Here is a 23621-nt window from a genome sequence, read left to right as displayed (position 1 = left end):
CTGATGTTAACTGCTCAGTCTGTTTCCAACAGACTCCTCTTAGAAACCATTTTCATAGGGGTCAGCTGAGTGGTAGGGGTTGGAAACAGGGGTTGGAGCTGAGTAGAGTGAAGAAGTAAAAAAATCCACAGTTAGCCAGATAGTATCGCCCATGCGGCTGAGGAAGTAAGAGCCCCAGCCTGCAGCAAACTAGGCCCCAGGGATCACAGACACAGAGAGAAGCCCTGGACTCTGGCTGCCTGGCTCCCCCAGCAGTCCCAGGGCAGAGCCCTGAGGAGGCTGTTCTCTGGTCTTGCTGTGCCCCAGATTAGATGTTGTCCCTGGGCCACTTAATCTCTCTGGGTCTCGATTTTACTATCTGCAAGAGGAAAACACTTGTGCAAACACCTCTAAGGTTCCAATAAACTATGTCCTGTCATTCCATATGGACTTGTGTTTTGGTTTTAAACATTAATGACACCTTTTACCTGTATGGTGCTTTATGATTTATAAAGAACTTTCACATACTTATCTCATTTGATCCTAACAGCCATGCTATACGATAAGTAGGACAGAAATTATTCTCCTTGTTTTCGAGACTGAGAAACTGAGAATTAAGGAGCTTAGATAATTGTTATCACACAAACAGTAAGTGAAAAGCCAGGACTCCAGCCCAGGTCTTTTAAGTTGAGCTTAATTCTTCATTTTTTTGGGGGGGACGGGGGTGTTGTCCTGTATGCTTTTAAAATTGGGTAATTATGGATCATCTACTAGAAAAACGAACTTGGGATTTTTAGATGCTTAAACTCAGCATAGGCTCCAGGTAAAGTCCTCTTACTCTCAATCGCCCTATGAACTCACAAATGTTTGAATGCCTTGCTTCTCTGACCAGACTGTAAATTCCTTGGAGGTTCAGGCCATGTGTTTTCTCTTCCTTCCTATATTCCTTCAGTAAGCGTGATGGAGCCAAGCACCCAGCAGGGGCTGTTGCATTGCCAGGAGAAGGAAAGCAAAGTAAGACTATGAAATACATACATGGGACAGATGTCTGTTTCCACATTTGACCACTTGTCCTACAAGAACTGTTATTCTTGTACAAGTTCTGCCCAAGACAGTTACGTGATTGCCATATTATTCCTTGAGTTCTGTAACCCAGCATAGTGTCCCCTGAGAGCAGCAGTCATATTCTCCTCAGCATGATTTTCCAGGCACAGGATGGACTCATAGGTTCAAAGAGACATGGCCTCAGTGATCTCATGCCCCAGGAACATGATGTAAGTAAAAGAGGCAGACTGGCTGCCTTAGGTGGGGAATGGAGGTGAATTACTGGGCGGGGGGTTGGGGGGCGGTGGGGGCTGGTCTGAGCTAAAGCTGAGAGTGGAAGGAGTAATGAGGCAAAAGTAGCCAGAGCATCTGAGGAAAGTTGCCAAGGACATCTGGGTGCTGAAAGGAGGGAGTGCCTTCTGCCAGTGTAGGGGGGTGGGAAGGCCAGAGGGATGAATCAATAGGGCTGAGCCCACAGCCTGTGTGGGTTCTCTGACCACATGTGCACAACTGACACCAAGCCTCAGTGCAGTTTTGCTTCACATCCCTAGACCTCCACCCTCATCAGCGACTGTGACTTCAGCCCCTTCTTCAGTACTGCGAGGAGGGAATACTCGGTGAGAAACCAGAGGTGGGGACATTGACTTGATAAACAGAGATGGCCCCAACTTTAGACCTTTGCCTCATTATTACCCTGACATCTCTTCATTATCCTATTTGCCAAATCCTTACTTTCCCAGATTTGGTGGAGAAAGAGAAGGATTCTGAGATTTGTAAGCAGGACCACACCCAGTAAATGAGATCATCCCATACCCTAGGGACTGACTCAATTGAGCTCAACTGCCCAGAAGAATCTTAACTCCAGATGAAGGAGGTCTCTGTCTCTCACCTTGTAGCTGCCTAGGACTTCACTAAGAGAACACTCCTAGGGTAATAGAATATTAGAGATAACAGGCACCCTAGAAGTTACATATTCATCCAACACCCTCACTTACAGATGAGGTGTGAGAGCATGGTGATGACGTAAGTGTTCACCATGAGCAACACCCTCACTTACAGAGCATGGTGATGACGTAAGTGTTCAAGTCACTCAGGAAGTTAGTAAAAAAGCCTGGACTAGAACCTGAAAGTCTTGACCCAATACCAGGCTAGATCGTCTTTCTTATCTGATCCTGGCCCTTTGAGATGCCAAAAATCTCCAGCCAGGGACAACTCTAAGCAACCAAGCAAGAATGATCTGAATTTACAAAACTTCCTTGTGGAAGTACCTGCTCTTTAGGAGACTTTTTTTTCTTTCAAGCCATAGAAATCTATTTTTATTAAATAGATGTGTAACTTGGATTAAAGTAAGTAAATAAAATCAGTATGATGGCATAATACACAGCATTCATATCATTTTTTAGTTTTGCAACAAGATCCAAGATCTTTGCGTAAGAGTTCAAGGAAGTTCAAGGCTTCCTTTGTGGCTCAGCTGGTAAAGAATTCACCTGCAATGCAGGAGACCTGGGTTGAATCCCTGAGTTGGGAAGATCCCCTGGAGAAGGGAAAAGCTACCCACTCCAGTATTCTGGCCTGGAGAATTCCATGGGGTTGTCCATGGGGTTGCAAAGAGTTGGACACGACTGAGTGACTTTCACTTTCACTTTTTCAAGAGATCAGCCAGTTTAGGAGACTGTTTATGTTACAGCCAGGACTGGGAACCCTGTCCCTGCCTCCCTCTAAAACTGCCATTCTAAAAGCCTTTCTAGTGGCCAAGGCTGCCCCTTCTGGCCAAACACAGCACCTGATCTCCTCCTCTAATCAGACAGTCCTGGTGCCTCATGGTGGTGGGGGTGACACTTGTCAGATGAAAGGTGGAAGCAGAGAGCCTTGCACAGACACTCCATAAATGCTCTACAAGCGAATAACCAAGGTTCCAGCTCTTCTGCACTCCGTTTAGCTCCCCACTTCCAAAAGCATCTAGCAGACTTATGTCCAACCTGCAGATTAATCAAGTCAAATAAACAGAATTTATTGAGCTACAATTGGGAAGGCAGTCTACAGGGTGCTGAGCTTTATACAAAAACCAGCCTGAGTTCCTACCTTCAAAGGACTCACAGGCCAGTTCGGGGAGACCAGGTGAAATTATATGTGAATTATATCATAAGCAGCAATATAAGTGCTATGAAGCAACAAATGACCATATGCAAAATGATTGGAAGAGATAATCTGTGTATTGGTGCACAAAAGAAGGAGGCAATGGCACCCCACTCCAGTACTCTTACCTGGAAAGTCCCATGGATGGAGGAGCCTGGTAGGCTGTGGTCCATGGGGTCGCACAGAGTCGGACACGACTGAAGTGACTTAGCAGAAGCAGCAGCACAAAAGATGAGAACACTGAACTACACAGGTCAGGGAAGTTTATGGAAAAGGAAATATCTGGTAAGGACTTTAAAGGATGGGAAGAATTTAGAGGAATTTGGAGAGAAGGGATGGCATTTCAGAAACTGTAAGAAAAAGTACAAAAATAAAAAAATGCAAGTGTACTGAGGGTAGTGAGTAATAATAATCATAATAGTAGATGATGCTTATCATGTATCAGACTCTTTTCTCAGCAACTAACATATATTCTCTTGCAATTCAAATTATTTCTATTATTAAGCCATTTTTACAGTTGAGGAAACTGGGGCATAGAGGGGTTTAAGTAACTCACTTCAGGATACAACCTCTAAGTGACTGAGCTGGCATACCAGCCCAAAGGCTATATATCCAGCCACAGCTTTGTACAGCTTCTCTCATTATGTCTAGAGGAGTTGATTTGTTGAAAAGGTATGTTGGGAAAAACACAGAGGATCTTGATTTTGTGGGCAGCAGGGAACCATTAAAGCTTTCTAGATAAGGACGTGGATCTGGATTTAAGTTTTTAAACTGAGATATACACAGGAAGGGGCTTCCCTGGTGGCTCACATGGTAAAGAATCTGCCTGCAATGCAAGAAACCCAGGTTCGATCCCTGGGTCAGGAAGATCCCCTGGAGAAGGGAATGGCAACCCACTCCAGTATTCTTGCCTGGAGAATTCCATGAACAGAGGACCCTGGTGAGCTACAGTCCATGGGATTGCAAAGAGTCAGGCACGACTGGGTTACTAACACTTTCGCCTTCATACACAGGAAGAAAATCCTAAGTACATATTCATATAGGAAAAAACACAGAGAAATATATTAACTCATACATTTAGATGAGTATTAACTCATCCATTTCGTAGAGTGTGTTGTGCAGAGTTACTTCTGGTGGCCTCTCAGATCTTGAACTACCAGATAATCAAATCTGTGATTGATGGCACCAAGGGAACAACCAAAAGGTAAGGAGCCCCCAAATCTACCCAGGCATGTGCTCAAAAGCTAGGGACAGAGATACGCTGGGAGGAGGGCGTATAAAGGGAAATAGGAGGCATCTGGGTCAGAGAACAAGTGAGAAGTCAGCAGAATGAGCTGGGACCTCACGTGTATAATTCAACAATACCTTAACCATGATTGGATCAAAGCTTCTGGAAGAAGAAAAAAATAGTGCCAGCTATCTTCCTGAATATTTTATAATAGCAGATAATTTCTTCAGTATTTTTCTTCAATTTACAGGCTGAAATGGAAAATTCTATTCATGCACAGAATGCCATCTCTCTCTCTCTTTTTAAAACTCAATTTTGCTAATATATTCCATCAAAGACCTAAAGCTGAACTTGTTCTCATGACCATCCCCTATAATGAACATGGGACAGATGAAGTAATAAGACCTCTTAAAAGGGTGGTAATTGAAATGAGAGCGTCTTTTCTTTTTTTCCTCCAGGAACTGATGTACAAAGGAGCCTGCTCAATCCAATGAAGTAAAAACATTAAGTAATTGGAATCCTGAGCAAAGATTAGATAATTGTCTTGGATGGGACTTTGGGAATAGTCACGGGAGATGAGGCATCATCCTGTTGAGATGGTTTTTAGGGAATATCTGGTTTGTGTGAGTGTTGTTTGGCCCCTGAGTCACAAAGCAGGGGTTGAAGAGTTGCCCTTGGTCTGGGCTCCAGGCAAAGTTATGTACTTACCCTTGTAAATTGTGGTATTCAGTATAAGCATTGTTGCAATTTATGGCCACGCCTTCATGACCCCACTTTTGGAAATGGGCTCCAAGTCTGAGTTCTAAGCAGCTGTTTTATGTCCACCCACAGGAAAGCAGCACATACATGGTGTGGGGGTGGTTTGAGGAATGGTTTGTGAATGCTCATATCTTGTTCTCTTGAACATGTATTTTTTTTGTTTGAAGAATGAGTTGATTCACTTATGTTCAAGTGAGGGCAAAAAAATCACTCTAACATAAGAAAATCAAATGTTGTGTAGCATTCTCTCTTCAATCACGTGGCATTGAGAAACTGCGGCTGTTAGTCTCTTCTGTATTTGCTTTCTCCTCAGCTGCTACTTTTGAGAAGACATAAGCCCATGCCATACATTGAGTCATTTCTGGCTGAGGCTGTCATAATGGGTTTGAAAATGTCACATTCCCAGACCCACATTCTAGGAACCAAGTCATTACTTTTGGGCTCCTCTGTTGACATAAATTCTTCCCCTTCAGCCGGATCTCGAATATTTGGCACCAACAACAAACCTGGGCACCCATGTGGCCCCAGAGCCACAGTTCTTTCTGTGTTGACCCTTCTGTGTATGTTGGCCCAAGTCCCAGAGGTGAACTGTTACCCTGGTTTCCCCTCCTAAGTTCTGACTTATTGTTCTGCCTGTATTTCTGCTTCTCCCTCTAGCACTACATGTTCTCCCCAGTTTCATCCATCCTGCCCTTCTTTCTGCCAGTTGAAGTTACCTGCCATGTCAGGCCATGGAATGATTGTGCCATAGGACAGGCACACTTGCCTTATTGGGCCCTCATGTTGTTTCCTGTTCACTTAAGTTGGGGATTCCCTGGTAGCTCACATGGTAAAGAATCTGCCTGCAAATGCAGGAGACCCAGGTTCAATCCTTGAGTCTGGAAGATCCCCTGGAGAAGGGAATGGCAGCTCACTCTTATATTCTTCCCTGGAGAATTCTGTGGACAGAGGAGCCTGGCAGGTTACAGTCCATGGGGTCGCAAAGAGCCAGACACAACTGAGTGACTAACAACTTCACTTCATTGTTTTCTGTTCACGTAAATCAGTGTATCTCAGTAAGAAAGGTACCAGCTTCTAGGAAATGTATTGGAAACTCTAGGGGGCACTTTTGATTGTCACAGTTATTAGGAGGGTTAGTAGCATTTAATGAGTGGAACCAAAGGTGCTGGCTATTTGATCTTGTGCACCAAGTGTCGTGTGTCCTGTGCAAACGTCAGAAGTCACACTGGATATTTGTGTGGGAAAATCTGTTTGTAATTATGTGGTGTGAAATTCAATCCCATTTTACTTGGAAACATAAGTTACTTTTGTATATTTTAATATACACTGATTTTTCTGTAAATGCCTCTTAATCCTTTTTAAAGGAAGAGAAGACGGCACTGTGTTTGTTCAGAACTTTACCAATAGTATTCACAATTTCAGAAAATCATTTGGCTACCAGCAATTTCGCTATTCTGAGTTGTCAGCAAACGTGTCTCTATTACATTTGTCTCTGTCACATTCACTCAGATTTCAAAGCAACTGCTTCATTCTACCTCCTAGTTAGTCTTCCCTAAATATTAATATACTCCAATACATATTAGTTAGTTATAAATTATTCCTCTTCTACCAATAATTTTTCTTTATCTTTATCATTAGGACATTGTGTTGACTTTTAGAAAGATGTGTGTAGGAGGTTTCCCTGATGGCTCAGCGCATAATCAGCCTGCTGTGCAGGAGACATGGGAGACATGGATTCAACCTCTGGGTTGGGAAGATCCCCGGAGAAGGAAGTAACAACCCACTCCAGTGTTCTTGGCTGAAAAATCCCATAGACCGAGGAGCCTGGCAGGCTACATACAGTTCAAAGTGTCCCAAAGAGTCAGACGCTACTGAGCAACTAAGCACGTATAGGAGGTTTATAATTTGTGAATTCCTTTTCCAGATAGTAAGTAGGACTTAACAAAACATTCACTTAAAAATAGGTCGTTGGCTCTGATGGGGTTAAGAATCCTTGATCTAAGTGGATACTGTGGTACTGTCTAAAGAAGGCAGCAAAGGACTGAAGATGAGGTCAATGCATTCCTGGAAGGAGGCTGCAGCTGCCCACCAGGGTTTGCTGTAGCATCCCCTTGAGGAGCTGACCACTTTCCAAACTCCAGTGTTTATCCTCATCAGGTTTCCAGAAGTTTTCAGAATCCAAGGTCACTTGAATCACTCAAATTCAGGAGGTTACTCATAGCCAAAGTAGAAATTTATAGTGGGAGACATTTCTTCCCAGGGACTGAAAGCTTATGTCCACTGCCCAGGGCAGCTAGTCCCAGGATCAGAATGAGCACAGATGCTGAGCATAGGGCACACGGGATACTGAAGAGAGATGAGAAGAGGCACTTCTGTTCCACAGCAACCACAAAAGGCAGAATCTCTCCCCTGCACAGGGATTGGGTGTGCACTACCAAGTTAAGATGCCTTGGGGTTTTTATTTCCTGTAGTCCACACTGACCACTTCCCATTCTACCCACACCCTCAACTACCTTCACCCAGTCTTCCCCCAGGTGATGGGCAATTCAATTGATTATCTTCTATGCAATGACATTCACATTCTGCACCTGCCTTCCTCTGATTACATCCAAATTTCCTCCCTTGATTGGAGTTTCATGAGGTCCATGCATTTCAGTCTCTTGATTTACTCCCATGGGTGACTAATCACATCCATTGTCTGTGAATTTTACTATTGATAATTCAACTCTGAAGGTGACCTTATGTCCCTGGTCTCCAGAGTCATGGAGAGGGAGACCTCCCACTGCTGCTTCTATATCTGGCCAAAACTGATGTCCGAAACGAGGACTCAACCTCCTTTCCTGCTCTGCACCAATCCCTATAGTTGGCACAGTTCTCCTGATCGCTATCTCAGTCTGATAGAGAATATTCCCTGGTGGCTCAGTGGTAAAGAATCTGCCTGCAATGCAGGAGACACAGAATCGATCCCTGGGTCAGGAAGATCCCCTGGAGAAGGAAATGACAGCCCACTCCAGTATTTTTGCCTGGAAAATCCCATGGACAGAGGAGCCTGGCGGGCTACAGTCCATGGAGTTCCAAAGAGTCAGACACGACTAAGCAAATAAACAACAACAGCAACAAATTCCAGTCTCACTCCAGCTTCCTAGTGACTCTCTTCCCCTTGTCCTGAGTGGCAGTTTCAGCACAAATCAAGCTGGAGACCACCCAAATTATAACTGATTATGGATCAGAAAAGATAACATGGGCATCAGGATATTTGGTTGGGGGGAGATTGTGTTATTTATTTATTTATTTTTATTAAGCACCAAGGATCTTTATTCTTAGGTCTGATATTCAATCTGTGGCTGCAGGTAATATGTCACTATTTAGAGAATAAAAGGTCCAATTATCTTCATTCAAGTCTTCAGCCACAAAGTTACACCTTACTCTCATACAAGATAAGGGTTGGTAGGGGATTAAGGAGGTACACTGAGGATAAAAGCAAAAGGGAACAAACACTTTTACAAGCATATCGTCCCAGTTACCGTGAGGGTTACGTTTCAGGTTAATTTACAGAAGTAGTGACCGAACTATGATTTCAGTGAAAATCAACACATTATACCTTTTAAAAAACCAATTCAGAAATACTAAGTCAGGCAAGCATGCAAAATTCAGAGTATAAAAAATGCAAGGGCTGGCTGCCCAAACAGGTATTTCCCTCAGAAAGAGGGATTTGAAAATGCTGCACAGAACCAAAGGAATTAGAAGCTGAATTAGCAGACCCATTTCCTCAGTTTATATATGAGGCAAGTGAGCAGACATTAACTGGTAAAGCTTACTTAGCCAAATTAAGAATGTATAGACATCTAATTCCTGGTGCTATCAGCAACTACATGTATCTAAAATACAAGGAGATAAATATACAGAACACATCAAACCCACTGATTTAAAGAAAACATTTCAAGGGTGAGGGTGAAATTGTTACAATAGCATAGCAGCACATTACACATATTTAAGAGATTAAATGGAAAGAAATAATCTCTTATTTTAATGCTCAGTTTTGATGAACACAAGTTTCCAGCCAACTTTCTGATGTAGAACAAAACATGTACATTCTTCAGTTTTCTTCTATACTTTTTTGGGCCTATCTTTCAAAACTGAGCACTGGGTATTTTTAATGTAAGTAATGGGATGTAATTACATTCTAATTACACATTTTAAGAATAAACAAAATGCATATTTCAGTAATTCATAGTATATTTATAAAATGAAAAGCTCTCTATCAAAATACACTTTTCACTGGGAAAAATAAATAAAACAGACAAATGGATCTACACAAAGTAAAAATTAACTTTGGTAGACTTCACTGTGGAGGACAGTCCATAACAAGCTCCTCTGCCCTTACTCCCCCAGAACCGATCACCTTCAGAGTTAAGATTTTAAAAACATGTTTTAATTGAGATCATTATGTTGATATTTGTTTCTCATTCCACATCATCTTCAGCCAAGCTCTGAGCACTTACAATTCGCTGACCAACTGTTGGGAGCTTCGTCAGAAGCATCTGGAACACTGGCGGTGGAAGAGTTTGTTGCAACACGTGCAGTAACTGCTGCGGCTGTCCACACACAGCAATTGCATTTGTCAGATGGCCCACACCCTCCTCATATTCACCTTGAGCTAGTCATTCTTCACCAAGCTGTATTACTTCTAGAAAGAATTTCTGAACGGCTTCAGCATCTTTAAGGTCAGGTAACTTGGAAAGCCCAGCTTTCTCCTTGGCAAGCTTTTGTTTCTTTCTTCGTTCTCGCAGCCTGTTCTTGAAGTTGGGGTCACTCCGTCTCTTGCGGTCGAAGTAAATGCAGTAAACCGATGAAAAGGGCCCCGCACACACCGGCGGCGATGGCGCTGCTGCGGCCCACCATTGTCTCTCCACCGAGGAGCCGGTCGGCTGTGGCGGGGCCGCGAATAAGCCGCTGACCGCGAAGCCCGGATCAGGATCCGAGTGAGCGGCTCAGCCCCGACGCCCTGTTTGTTATTTATTGTTTTTGAATATACGGTGATTCTACTCATATAGATTGGTCGGAGGTGGAATGATGAGCTGATTAACGAACAGTCTAGTTAATTAAGAGAGTATATATAACATAGATGAACAATAATTTTTGAAGAATTAGTAATGAAATAGTTAATTCAAAAAGTATATTAATTATGGTAGAGTTGTTTTTCCATGGTTCAGAAGGGAAAAGCTCAAGGAAGCGTCCCCCCACTCCCACACCATTCGTTTTTGCATTACAGACCGAAATGATGTTTCCTCAAGCTCCTCGTCTCAATCACCTGAATCCTCTCAGTTCTTACCAGTGTTCTCTGTGCTCTTTGACTTCCCAGAGTTGAATCTTTCAGTAATATTTCCACATCAATAAGAATCAGTCACTTTAACCTCTTTGTAGCTTCAGCTCATTCTTGTATCACTTTCACTAACTTTTTTGTGAAGAAGCTCCCCTAACCAAATCAAGAATTTATGTTATGGTATTTCTGTAAGGCTTTAATTTAGTACTGTCCATCCTTCTTCATTAACAGAAGATACAGTAAATATAGCACAAGCTCATAGCTTTCTCCAAGAACTTTTAAATATTGAATAAACACTGAATGGAAATTTAAGTGTAAGAAATATTTTAAAGTGTACATCATTTATTCATTCATTTAATTATTCATTAGATGAACATTTATTAAACATCCATCATGTGACAGACACTGCTTTAGGCATTGGAGATACTAAGAGAGAAAGTCATGATCCTAGCTATCAAGGAGCTTATAGTTTAAAAGAAGAGAGACTGATACATAAAAATATGATTTTAACTCAGTGAAATAAGTACTACTGTGGAGGTTTGCTGATGATCAGTTGTGGCATAAAGGGACTAAATGATCAACTCTACTTTTTAAAAGGTGCTGCTTAGAGAACAAACTTATGGTTACCAGAAGCCAAGGGTGGGGGGAAGGGATAGTTAGGGAGTTTGGGATGGACGTGTACACAGTGCTATATTTTAAAATGGATAACCAACAACTGTATAGCACAGGGAACTCTACTCAATATTATGCAACAGCCTAAATGGGAAAAGAATTTTTTAAAGAGTAGATAACATGTGTATGTATAACTGAATCACTTTGCTCCACACCTGAAACTATTACAACATTATTGCCCAACTTAATCCAATATAAAATAAAAATTTCTTAAATTCAAAAATAAAAAAAGATTACAAGGTTCACAGAGGAAGATGCTTATAATGAATTGTGAAGAAGAGGTAGAAATTTTCCCGCTAGATAACAGTAAAGAGAGATGTTTCAGAAAGATGGAATAGTGTGTGCTAATGTAAAGAGGCAAGTAAGAGTAACTATTACTTGTTCCCAGTAACTGGGAACTGGAAGCAGTGTGATGGGACAATCCCTAAGACAAGACCTCATGAGACAGGGTTGGAAGGGCTAGATCCTAAATGGTATTGAATACCTTGATAAAGGGTTTGGATTTCATTCACTTGGCAGTGGGTAGTAATTGGGTGCTAAATGGGGAAGTGGTACAATCAGATCTGTGGTAAGAAGACTATGATCGATTCCATGTGGATGGATATATGGTAAGACTAGAGGTAAGGAGCTACTAGAGATAGATGAAATAGTTGGCTGACTACTGAAGATTCATGACGCTAGAAGGCATTTGCTCCATGAAGGTCAACATTTCCTAGATCTCTCCAGGTGGAATTGTGGCTAAAGGAATATGAGTAAAAGTGTGTAGCGCATTCTGAGCTAAGGTAGTTAAGGGAACCTACCTCATACTGTCTTCCCTTCTACAGCACCCCTGAACACCTCATGAAGATGGCTATGCCATAAGATGGAAGGAACCTGGATCGCTGAGTCAGAGAAGAGAGAGCTACCAAGAGATCCACCCAACCAAGAACACATACACTGAACTTTGCCTGCATGCTAAGTCACTTCAATCATGTCCAACTCCTTGCGACCCTATGGACCGTAGCCCACCAGGCTCCTCTGTCCATGGGATTCTCCAGGTAAGAATACTGGAGTGGGTTGCCATGCCCTCCTCAAGGGGATTTTCCCGACCCAGGGATTGAACCCGCATCTGGCATGTCCTACATTGGTCCTACATTGGTAGGTGGGTTCTTTACCACTATCGTCACCTGGGAAGCCCACACTGAACTTTATATGAGTAAAAAAGTAATTTGTGTGTGTGTTTAGTCTCAGAGATCTAAATATTGTTAAAACTGTTAGATTACCCTCCTCCAACTAATCTGACTAATACAGGAGGAGTATTAGGAGATGTTTGCAATATTTAAGATAAGATAGAGGCTTTCCATATTATATCCTGAGTATAGGATCCTGTGGAGAAAATAAGTGGAAGATGGAAGAAATGGGGATAATAATTTATGGAAAACATTAAGAAGGCAGAAGGAGATAGGATCCAGAGCACAGGAAGCATTAGCTCCTTCAGCAGAAGGTGTAAGGAGGGATGTCTCTTCATTTAAAACAGAAGGGAAAGCATATCTATAGGTGAGCAGTAAGAAGGTGCCTGGTTTTCTCTACAGCATAAGAGGTAAAGACATGCTGAGAGAGTGAAAGGATAGCTGTAAAGGTTCAAGACAAATATAAATAGCAATTTCTGTGAAAAACAGGAGAGTTGTACAGAGATATTTAACAAGCAAAAGACCACCAGCCCACATGGTTGGATAAATCTAGCTCATGATTCTGGGTGGAGTGGGCAGATAGGTGGGTTTTAGGGTGAATGAATTACAGAATAAATAGGTGTAGTGCAAGAACAAAGGAATGGTGGAATTGGCTTAATAAGTTAGGATAGGCCTATCTGCTGAAACCAGGGCCCCGACAGTAATTCAGTGGTTTAAACAAGATAGAATTTTCCAATTCCAGGTACAATAGAGTATTCTGCATATGCCACAATGGATGCAGCTAAAAAAAAAAAAAAACTTGAACATAATGTACAGAGCAGATTTTTGAGGACTCTGAAAATTAAATTGTAGTTGGTAATTGGGGAAGAGAACTAGAATTTGAAGTACCATCGAATTGGTAGACAGTTTATCATCTTTTTCCTCCAATAAGCAGCACAAAACCTGAATGTGGGCATCTGCATAGAGGGAGCTCCAGGAGAAGCCCTCTAGCTCTGGCTCAAAGAGCAGGGAAAGGTCTCCTAATGCTCAAGAGAGTCAAGGAGAGCCCTCTTTCTTCTGGTCTCTGTTTTTCTCATGGGATTTAAATCCCATGATGGCAATGGCAGTGTCTGTAGTGACAGCTGGACCTGCGGGATTCTAAATGCTGACAGACGGGAACTTGCCTCTCTGGTCAGAGGAGCTGTGATCATCTGTGTGGGACAGACTCCTGTTGCTTTTTGTCTTCTCTCTGTCCTCCTGCTGGTTGACCCAGGACATAAGTGTAACTGCAACAGAGTGAATAAATATAGCTCCAACTTTTTGGTTACAAAATTTCAGGTAACCAGAAAATGCTGAAGAGATTGTCCCAAGGAGAGGATTGGGAAAGCAGGCCCATAAAGTTGCCTATGAATTCTTGGGCTCACTTCCAAGTCCATACGCCCATGCCCATGCTGACCCTAAAGAGCATATAAGTTTAAGAACTGAACTACAGGACAGATCACCAAGGTTTCAAATTAGCCACTGGGTGGTGCACATGCAAGAAGGATCTGAATAGCACTGTTTTGAAATCAGCCATCACACTGAAACCACAGAAAGCTGATTGAAACTTGTACCTGAACTCAACTGGGTCAATTATCTGTTAAAACAAATATCCATAATCCCATTACATAATATTCAAAATGTACAGGATACAATCTGAAAATAATCAGCATACAAATAACCAGGAATATCTAACCTTGGACAAATAAGAGATGCCAATGCCAAGATGACATGCAAGTGAGAATTATCTGATAAAGACTTTCAAGAGCAACTATTATAATAGTGCCCCAAAAAGTAAGGGCAAATGTTCTTAAAATATAAAAAGCTAGAAAGTCTCAGCAAAGAAATTGAGGATATAAGGAAGAAACAAAGGGGAATTTAAAAAGCACAAGACAAAGAAAAAGCTGAATGGTCTCAACAGTAGACTGGAAATAGCAGAGGAGACTGTAGATGAACTTGTGAACCAATCAAAAGAACTTACCCAAAGTGAACAACAGAGAGAAGAAAGTTGATTTTGTTTTGTTCTGGTTTTTTTGTGCCATGCCGCACAGCTTGTGGGATCTTAGTTCTCTGACCAAGGATTGAACCGCGGTCTTCAGCAGTGAAAGTGCAGAGTCCTAACTACTGGACTGCCAGAGAATTCCCAGGTTGTTTTTAATGAATAGAATTTCAGATATCTGTGGAATGACACCAGAAGATCTAATATTGATGTTGTCAGAGTCCCAGAGAAGATGACAGTGCAGTGTAAAAAACTATTTGAAGAAATAATGGCTAACCAGTTCCCAAATTTTGTGAAAGACATGAATCTCCAGGCTCAAGAAACTCAGCAAACCTCAACAGAATAAACCCAAATAAATTTATGCCCAGACACATTGTAAGCGAACTTATAAATTAACAGCAAAGTGACCAGAGAAAAATAACACATTATTTATAGGAAAACAATAATTCAAATGACTGTGGAATTCTTATTAGATAATATGGAGGACAGAAGAAAGTGAAACAATATTCCTAAAGTGAAAAAAAGAAAAAACACTGTCAAATCAGAATTCTATATCCAGCAAAATGCCTTCAGGAAATAAGGTAAAAAAGAAATTCTCAGTGAAAGAAAACTAAGAGCCAACAGGCCTGCCCCAAAATAATTGCTAAAGGAAGCCCTTCAGAATGAAAAAAAATAATACCAGAAGAAGAAAACCTGGGATATCAGAAATGAAGAGAGAGCAACAAAAATAACAAGTACGTAGGTAAATATGCTCTTCTCTTTTTGAATTATTTAAAATGCTTTCTAAAGCAAAAATTAGACAATATCTAGAACTGAACAAAAATGAAAATACAACACATCAAAATTTGTGGATGCAGTTAAAGCATTGCTTAGGGAGATATTTATAACATTAAATGTTTAGATTGGCAAAGAAGAAAGTTCTCAAATCGATAATCTAAACTTCCACCTTGAGAAACTTTTAAAAAGACGAGCCAAATCAACCCCAAACAGCAGAAGGATGGAAAAATAAAGAGAAGCACAAAAAGCAATGAAATTTAAAACAAAAAACCAATAGAAAAATATCAGTGAAGCAAAAAACTCAATAAAACTGATAAATCTTTAGCCAGAAAGAGAGGGAGGTAGAGGGGAGTGTGAAGTAGTGCGCAGGGATTGCCAGTATCAGGAATGAAAGAGGAAAATGAGTATAAACCCTACAGACATTAAAAGAATATTAAGGTGATACTATAAAGAACAACTCTACACACAAAAATTCAACAACGTTCATTAAATGGACTAATTTCTTAAAAATTACTATGACATGTACTAAAGAGTAAATAGATATTAAAGAGATTGAATTCATGGTTTAAAATCTTTCAGAAAAAGAAAGCTACAAGCCCACATGATTTCACTGGTTCACTTGGTTTCATTTGCCAAATGTTTAAAGAACAGATAACATTATTTCTATACAATTTCTTCCAGAAAATATAAGAGGATGGAACACTTCCCAACTTACTTTATGAGGACAGCTTTACCCAGATACTAAAATCAGATAAAGATAGTACTTGGAAAGAAAACCGGAGACTAATATAATGTAGAAAAACAAAAATTCCCACAAGATATTAGCAAATTGAATCCTGTAATGTTTAAAAAGACTAATACACCACAATCAAGAGCATTTATCCTGGCAATGCAATGTTAGTTCAATATTTCAAAATCATTCAGTATAACCCAGCGTACTAATATCAGAAGACAGCATTAAGAAAATGAAAAGGTAAACTGCAAATAGAAAGAAAATATTTGTAAAACAAAATATGTATATGATAAAGGACTTGTATTCAGAATATATAACTCTCAAGACTTCACGAAAACACAAAAGATCTGAGCAAACATTTTACCAAAGAAGATATGCTAATAACCTACAAGCCCATGAAAAGATGCCCCAATTGTAGTCATAAGAAAAATGCAAATTAAAACTATGGTTTACTCAGAGGGGTAACTGAAATTAAAAAGATTGATGATATTAGGCCTGGGTGAATAGGGAGAAACTGGTTTTCACACATTATAAGCAGGAATGCAAAATGGCAGTCACTTCAAAACTCAGTTTGGCACTGCATGTAAGTACATATAGTCCAGGCTTTTCATTTCTAGATATTTACCTAATAAAAGTAAAGCTATGTCCTCACAAAACTTGTATATGAATATAGCATAAGCATTCATAATAACCACAAATGGTAACAATACAAATGTTCATCATCTAGTGAATGAATAATCAAAATATAGTATATCCATGCAATAGAATATTACTCAACAATTAAGAGAAATGAACTACTGATACATGTTAACAGCCTGGATGAATCTCAAGAGCATCATGCTAAATGAAGTAAACTAGTTGCAGAAGAATCATCACACTGTATGATTCCATTTATATAAACTTCTAGAAAAGTCAAAACTATAACAACCTGAAGCAAAGTAATCATTTCTAGGGGAAAGAATGGACTGCAGAAGGGAGCTTTTGGTGGGTGATAGAGTGTACTGGAACTGGATTGTGGGGGGCTGCCTGCATGACTCTGTACACGCATACATAAAATTTACCAAAATTCATCAACCTATACATCTAAAAGTGGGTGAATTTTATTACAAGTAAATCATGCCACAATACAAATGTAAAAATAAAAATGAAGGTTAAGTAAAGTTGTTTCCAGACAAACAAAACCTGAGAGAATTCAATGCCAGCAGCTGTAAACCAAGAGAAACACCAAGAAGTTCTTCAGGTTGAAAGAAAATGGTCTCAGATGCAAGAGCACTGACTAGGGTGAAGTGTGGTTAAAAATATAAGAATGCTAACTGTTTACATCAAAACAATAATAATCACACATGTAGAAGTAATCGCACATGGAAACAATAGCACAAACTGTGGGAGTGTGACAAATGCAGTTTAACTGTTGCAAAGTTTCTTGCCTTATTTAGAAAGTGGTAAAATCAAAAGTATTCATTTAAGGTAGACTATACCAGACCACCTGACCTGCCTCTTGAGAAATCTGCATGCAGGTCAGGAAGCAACAGTTAGAACTGGACATGGAACAACAGACTGGTTCCAAATAGGAAAAGGAGTATGTCAAGGCTGTATATTGTCACCCTGCTTATTTAACTTATATGCAGAGTACATCATGAGAAATGCTGGGCTGGAGGAAGCACAAGCTGGAATCAAGATTGCAGGGAGAAATATCAGTAACCTCAGATATGCAGATGACACCACCCTTATGGCAGAAACTGAAGAGGAACTAAAAAGCCTCTTGATGAAAGTGAAAGAGGAGAGTGAAAAAGTTGGTTTAAAGCTTAACATTCAGAAAACTAAGATCATGGCATCTGGTCCAATCACCTCATGGGAAATAGTAGGGGAGACAGTGGAAACAGTGTCAGACTTTATTTTTGGGGGGCTCAAAAATCACTGCAGATGGTGACTGCAGCCATGAAATTAAAAGATGCTTACTCCTTGGAAGGATGACCAACCTAGATAGCATATTAAAAAGCAGAGACATTACTTTGCCAACAAAGGTCCATCTGGTCAAGGCTATGGTTTTTCCAGTGGTCATGTATGGATGTGAGAGTTGGACTGTGAAGAAAGATGAGCACTGAAAAATTGATGCTTTTGAACTGTGGTGTTGGAGAAGACTCCTGAGAGTCCCTTGGACTGCAAGGAGATCCAACCAGTCCATCCTAAAGCAGATCGGTCCTGGGTGTTCATTGGAAGGACTGATGTTGAAGCTGAAACTCCAGTACTTTGGCCACCTCATGCGAAGCGTTGACTCATTGGAAAAGACCCTGATGCTGGGAGGGATTGAGGACAGGAGGAGAAGGGGGTGACAGAGGATGAGATGGCTGGATGGCATCACCGACTCGATGGGCATGAGTTTGAGTGAACTCCAGGAGTTGGTGATGGACAGGGAGGCCTGGCATGCTGCGATTCATGGGGTCGCAAAGAGTCAGACACGACTGAGAGACTGAACTGAATTGAACTGAACAATACATCAAGAAAGCATATTGTATTATCTAGCCTGTGTGTGTGTGCTGAGTCGCACACACAAAGAGTCAGTCCGACTCTTTGCCACCCTTTGGACTATAGCCCGCCAGGCTCCTCTGTATGTGGGATTTTTCAGGCAAGAATACTGGAGTAGGTTGTAGTTTTCCTCTTCCAGGGGATCTTCCCAACCCAGGGATTGAACCTGCATCTCCTGTGTCTCCTGCATTGCAGGTGGATTCTTTACCTGCTAAATCTCTAGGGCAACCACTAAAAAAAAAAACATGTAAGAATGTATAACTAAAAATGGAATAAAAAAGAAAAATGGAATAATAAAAAAATGTTTCCATACTCCAAAAGAAGGCAAAAAATGAGAAATCAAAGAAAAAACAGAAGAGGACAGATAGGAGAGAAATAGCAAGCATTAGACTTAAACTGTATCATTAATTATTAATTATTTTAATGTCAATGGTCTGTGATCCAATTAAAAGACAGTTTGCCAGACCAAATAAAAACACAAAAACCAGCTATATGCTATTATTAACTAGAGCCACACATTAGATGAAAAGATAAAGATTGAAAAATAAAAGGGTAAGAAAAGCTATCCTACCCAAATACTAATCAAAGTAAATCTGATATAGTTCAATTAATATCAGACAAAGTAGATGCTGAGGTTAGAAGTATTGCTAGAGATTAAAGGGGACAGTTTATAATTAAAGATATTTAAGAATATTACTCATTTCTACCTTTCTTTCATTAAGTGCTGTAATTATCTAATAATAGAATAACTGTATTCAGGTAGGAGAATGATTCCAAAATGCTTTGTCATTTCAAGCACAAAAATATGATGAAGTCAAGTTTAAAAAATTATTGCTCACCCATGCATGCCATTAAACTTTTAAGAGTGACAGCTTTGAAAATGTTAGGACTATTACATTTGCTGATCACCAAAGATTTTATTTTACTTCTTCCTATATAGCATTAATGTGCAGAACCATTCACTGCATCTGTCCTATGTAATAGTCTGCTTCTCTTTCCTCTTTATTCTTCTGAAGTCACGGGTAATGAACTCACTCAGAAAACAGGAGTGAGTTAGCACTGCCAAGACAGACCAGTTTCATTAGCTTCATGAAAATGGTTCAGGGGAAAGACCTTCATCAGCTATTATGTCCTGATGAGAGTTCAGTCATTACCTGTCTTAAAAAAAAATATCTTAAGCTTTGAATTCAGCTGTTTTCTTCTTGGCATGCATCTAGTTTCGTATACACCCTTAAATAGAAAGTAATAAATGTAGTGCTATAGAACTTTGTATTAATGTCAAGTTCTGTTATTATTTTTCACCAAACTAAGAATGCCATAATTCAGAAACCACATATGGCCCAATGAGATGCTTTTGCTCATGAAACCATTTAGTTTCTCTCAGGGAACTGTAGTCAGAAGTAGAGATACTGTCTAAACATTGAACCGGGAGCTATTCAGGTCGAATGCTATGGAGGACACACAGAATGTGTCCATCATTCAGCAACTTCATTTGAACCAGAACCAGTAACCAAACAACAACAAACTGGACAATCTGTCATTTCCAAGCTTTGATGTTTTATAAGCTAGTGGAGATAAAATTCACTGTAACTGTAGGCACACTTGAACTCAGAGAGTTGAGGTGTGGCCAGGGTGTAGGGCCCTCAGAGGAGTGAGTGGTTATCAAAACGCAGAGGAAGCATCCTGTGGAGAGGAGCTAAGACTTTTTTGGTGGAGCAGGAGAGAGCTGGAGAGGGGAGCCTTACTCTCCCTCTTTCTCACCTCCTGCCAATAATTTCTATTGACCAAACACAACTGGAAACCAGCAAGCAAGTTGGTGCATCCTTTGTGGGAACACAGCAAGATGGAGAAGCGTATAGAGGATGTGGAGGAGCACAGGGAAGCTATCTGGCACAGGGGCTGTAGATAAGAGACCACTGCGTGTGTGCTAAGGCGCTTCAGTTGTGTCCAACTCTTTGCAACCTTATAGACTGTAGCCTGCCAGGCTCCTCTGTCCATGGGATTTCCCAGGCAAGAATACTAGAGTGGATTGCCATGCCCTCCTCCAAGGGATCTTACTAACCCAGGGATCAAACCCATGTCTCTTGTGTCTCCTGCATTAGTAGGCATGTTCTTTACCACTAGCGCCACATGGGAAGCCCAAGAGCACCTACTGAATTTGAATTCCAACTCTGCCATAAACTGTGTGCTGTGTGACTTTGTGGAAGATACTTAACTGCTCTGAGCCATAGTGTCCTAGTCTTTTAAAATGAGGTAAATATACTCACCTCACAGATTATTGTCAGGATAAGGTTAATGTGTATCATTTAGTGCTGTGCCTGCCACACAGTAAGTGCTAGATAAATGCTAAGTTATTTTCCCTTCTTCATTGAACTTATTCTCTGCTTGCCTCTTTTAAGCCAACCCTAGAAATCTACTTTCTTTTCAACATTAACATGCTTTAGAAAGATCCTCTTACTCATAAAGGCCCTGGGAAAGTGTCAGGATCATTCCTATGTCAGATACATTACTGCAGTAAAATTGTTTTGGATCAGAATATTATTTAAGCAGAAAAACATTTACTTTTAATTCTTCCGAAAGAATTACAAGGACTAATTTGGCCTTCAGCAAATAGTTCAACATAAATTACCACCTACTTACCAAAAGCAGCAGTTTATGTTTCCCTCCTAGCTCAGTTGGTAAAGAATCTGCTTATAATACAGAAGACCAGGGTTCGATTCCTGGGTCAGGAAGATCCACTGGAGAAGGAAATGGTAATCCACTCCAGTATTCTTGCCTGGAGAATCTCATGGACAGAGGAGCCTGGCAGGCTACAGTCCATGGGGTCACAAGATACAGACACAACTTAGCGACTAAACCACCACCCCAGAAGCAGCAGTTTTATTTCCTAGGGCCACTGGACACTGGCATCAGCTGTACCTTATTCGTTTGTGTCAGACAATGAGATACTCTGCATGGAGAACACTTAACTGGGTCGCTGTTGAGTGAATCTCAGAAGACTTGCTGTAAGCCAATTGCTCATTCCAAGCACCTGAGGAATATTTTTTGTTGTAAACCTCACAGCAGCTTGCCAGGTCATTTCCATAGTTCTGATGGAAAGTCTATAATGTATTCCTAGAATTGTCTAATGTTTTTATCCATGATTCCTCAGGCTGAAATGTTTTCTGCCGTTTCATTCACTCAGTGTAATTCTAAAACAATGTTGGTCGCCTGCAGGCTGGACCATCAGAGAAGACTGGACCATGCTCAGGCCCCAGGCTTTCCTTGTGGGCTGCTCTGATGACGGAGGAAAACTGAGGGTATTGAGTGCAGTATTGAGAAAAGCCCACAAAATGATAATTGCATGTGCATCTGCTTCTCTCTTCACTAAGCAACTTCACAGCCATTATGCCAGTTGAGGTGGGTAAGATAATTACTTCCTTGCTCTTTACAGATGAGAAAACTGACTCCCAGGGATGTTAACTAGCTTGCCCAAGGCCTTCCAGCAATTTGGGTTGACACAAGGGTTAGAATATAGCCTTCCAATTCTAAAGAACTTGTTCAGGGATGAAAAAGAAAACTTACATTGCAGAGTCACTGTTGACTGCCTGTTCTCTGTAAATGAAGAAAAGACCACCAGAGCTTTAACAGTAATAAAAAAAAAAGAGAGAGAGAGAAGAAGAAGAAGAAGAAAGCAAAGTTTATTTCTTTAACAAGAAAGCACTAATCAGTTAAAAACAAAAACAAATTCAGTGACTAGTTACTGAGAAGGAAAAGTCAGAATTTTATAAGTGCTTTAGACAGATTCAAGGTGGTTATGCCAAGTAAGCATTGAAAACTACTTCTTTGGATAGAATGGAGCCAGACCCTAGGTCTTACGTGATTGATTTAACAAGCCCCATTGTTCATTGGTCTGGAGAGTCTGAGTGAGGGTTAACTAGAACTTGATGTTCCTTTTTCAGCTTCAACCAGTTACTATGGTTAAGTATAGCATTCAGGTATTTTTTGTTTTTTTAGGATTTTTGATGTGGACCACTTTTTAAGTCTCTATTGAATTTGTTACAATATTGTTTCTGTTTTGTTTCTTTGTTTTGGTTTTTTGACTGACAGGCTCATGGGATCTTATCTCCCTGACTGGAGATCCAACCGCCACCCTCTGTGTTGGAAGGAGAAGTCTTAACCACTGGACCACCAGGAAAGTCCCTAGCATTCAGTTTTGACATCTTCTCAAACTCTCAAAATCCTCAACTATTCACTGGAATTCACAGAGGGCTTGCTGAGGCACAGGTTGCTGGGCCTAACCCAAGAGTTTCTGATTCAATAGTTTTGGCATAAAGCCTGTATCTCCAAGTTCCCAAATGAAGTTTTGTGGCTATCATGGGGCCATGATTTGAGAACCTCTGTCCCAGACACGTGATGCTATAAAGGGGGAGTTTTCATTTTATACCTCTTTGTCACCAACATCCTCTCTAGGATCTAGCTACCAGATGACTCCCTCACACTCAGACGGGACAGAGGTCTCTCCTGATAATAACCTTTATATTACCCTTACAGAAGATCTGCCCTTTTTCTTCTATCAGTAGGGAACCTTTTTTATGGGGGCAGAATAGATAAAGAAATTGCTCATGGAATCTAAAGTCAACACAACTTCAAACCACAAACTTTATCTTTTCATTTCCCTTCCTGGTGGGGAATCAGTACTGAATTATTTGACTAGCCTTTTTTTAAAAATAGCATTACATGCATTGATTCAATCTCATTACCTTTAGAGTTTGCTTTTATTACCTTACCCTCTCTGATCAATAATCACATTTTTCCACCCTCATAACCTTTTCCCATCTGATTTTTGATGAGCATAGAATCTGACTTATCTCTGCTGCAATTCAGCCTTACAGTTCTCCAAGCTTACAATTCTCCTTGTAAGAATCCAGTCTTCTCCATTTACACCTTCATTGTTCCTGTGTTAGGCACATATTCTAAGTAAACAGTAGTTATTTTTGTACCTGTTTGTGTCTTGCAGTGGACTGATGCCTACGGAGAGAAGGAGCTTACCAGAAGGCTTTGTTTTCCTCACAGCACTAGTCCAGGCCCTACTCATAATGGGTGTTTAATAAATACCAGTTTGAATTTGTTGGCAGTTCTTAATCAGATTCTTTTAATTCACATAAGTAAACTTCATACTTTTGGGCATAGAGTTCTGAGTCATGACAAACATAAAAAGCCCTGTAACCACCACCACAATTATAATAGGACAGTTCCATAACCTTAAAAAGATCCAT

General features: G+C 40.5%; 1 long non-coding RNA gene and 1 pseudogene across 1 annotated transcript; one reads left to right on the top strand and one right to left on the bottom strand.

Moving 5' to 3' along the window:
- The first annotated feature begins 1147 nt into the window (after positions 1-1147).
- LOC110149095 (uncharacterized) lies at positions 1148-23342 on the top strand. The gene is made up of 4 exons (XR_002317345.2): positions 1148-1253; positions 11966-12178; positions 21580-21762; positions 22453-23342. It is a non-coding gene; the product is annotated as an uncharacterized lncRNA (long non-coding RNA).
- Positions 9458-10048, bottom strand: LOC110149093 (mitochondrial import receptor subunit TOM20 homolog; annotated as a pseudogene).
- Positions 23343-23621: the final 279 nt, after the last annotated feature.

Source organism: Odocoileus virginianus, chromosome 4 (assembly GCF_023699985.2).
Source record: "Odocoileus virginianus isolate 20LAN1187 ecotype Illinois chromosome 4, Ovbor_1.2, whole genome shotgun sequence".
NCBI classification, from domain to species: Eukaryota; Metazoa; Chordata; class Mammalia; order Artiodactyla; family Cervidae; genus Odocoileus; species Odocoileus virginianus.
The sequence above is the reverse complement of the archived record's forward strand: the minus strand, read 5'-3'. Positions and strand labels throughout refer to the sequence as shown.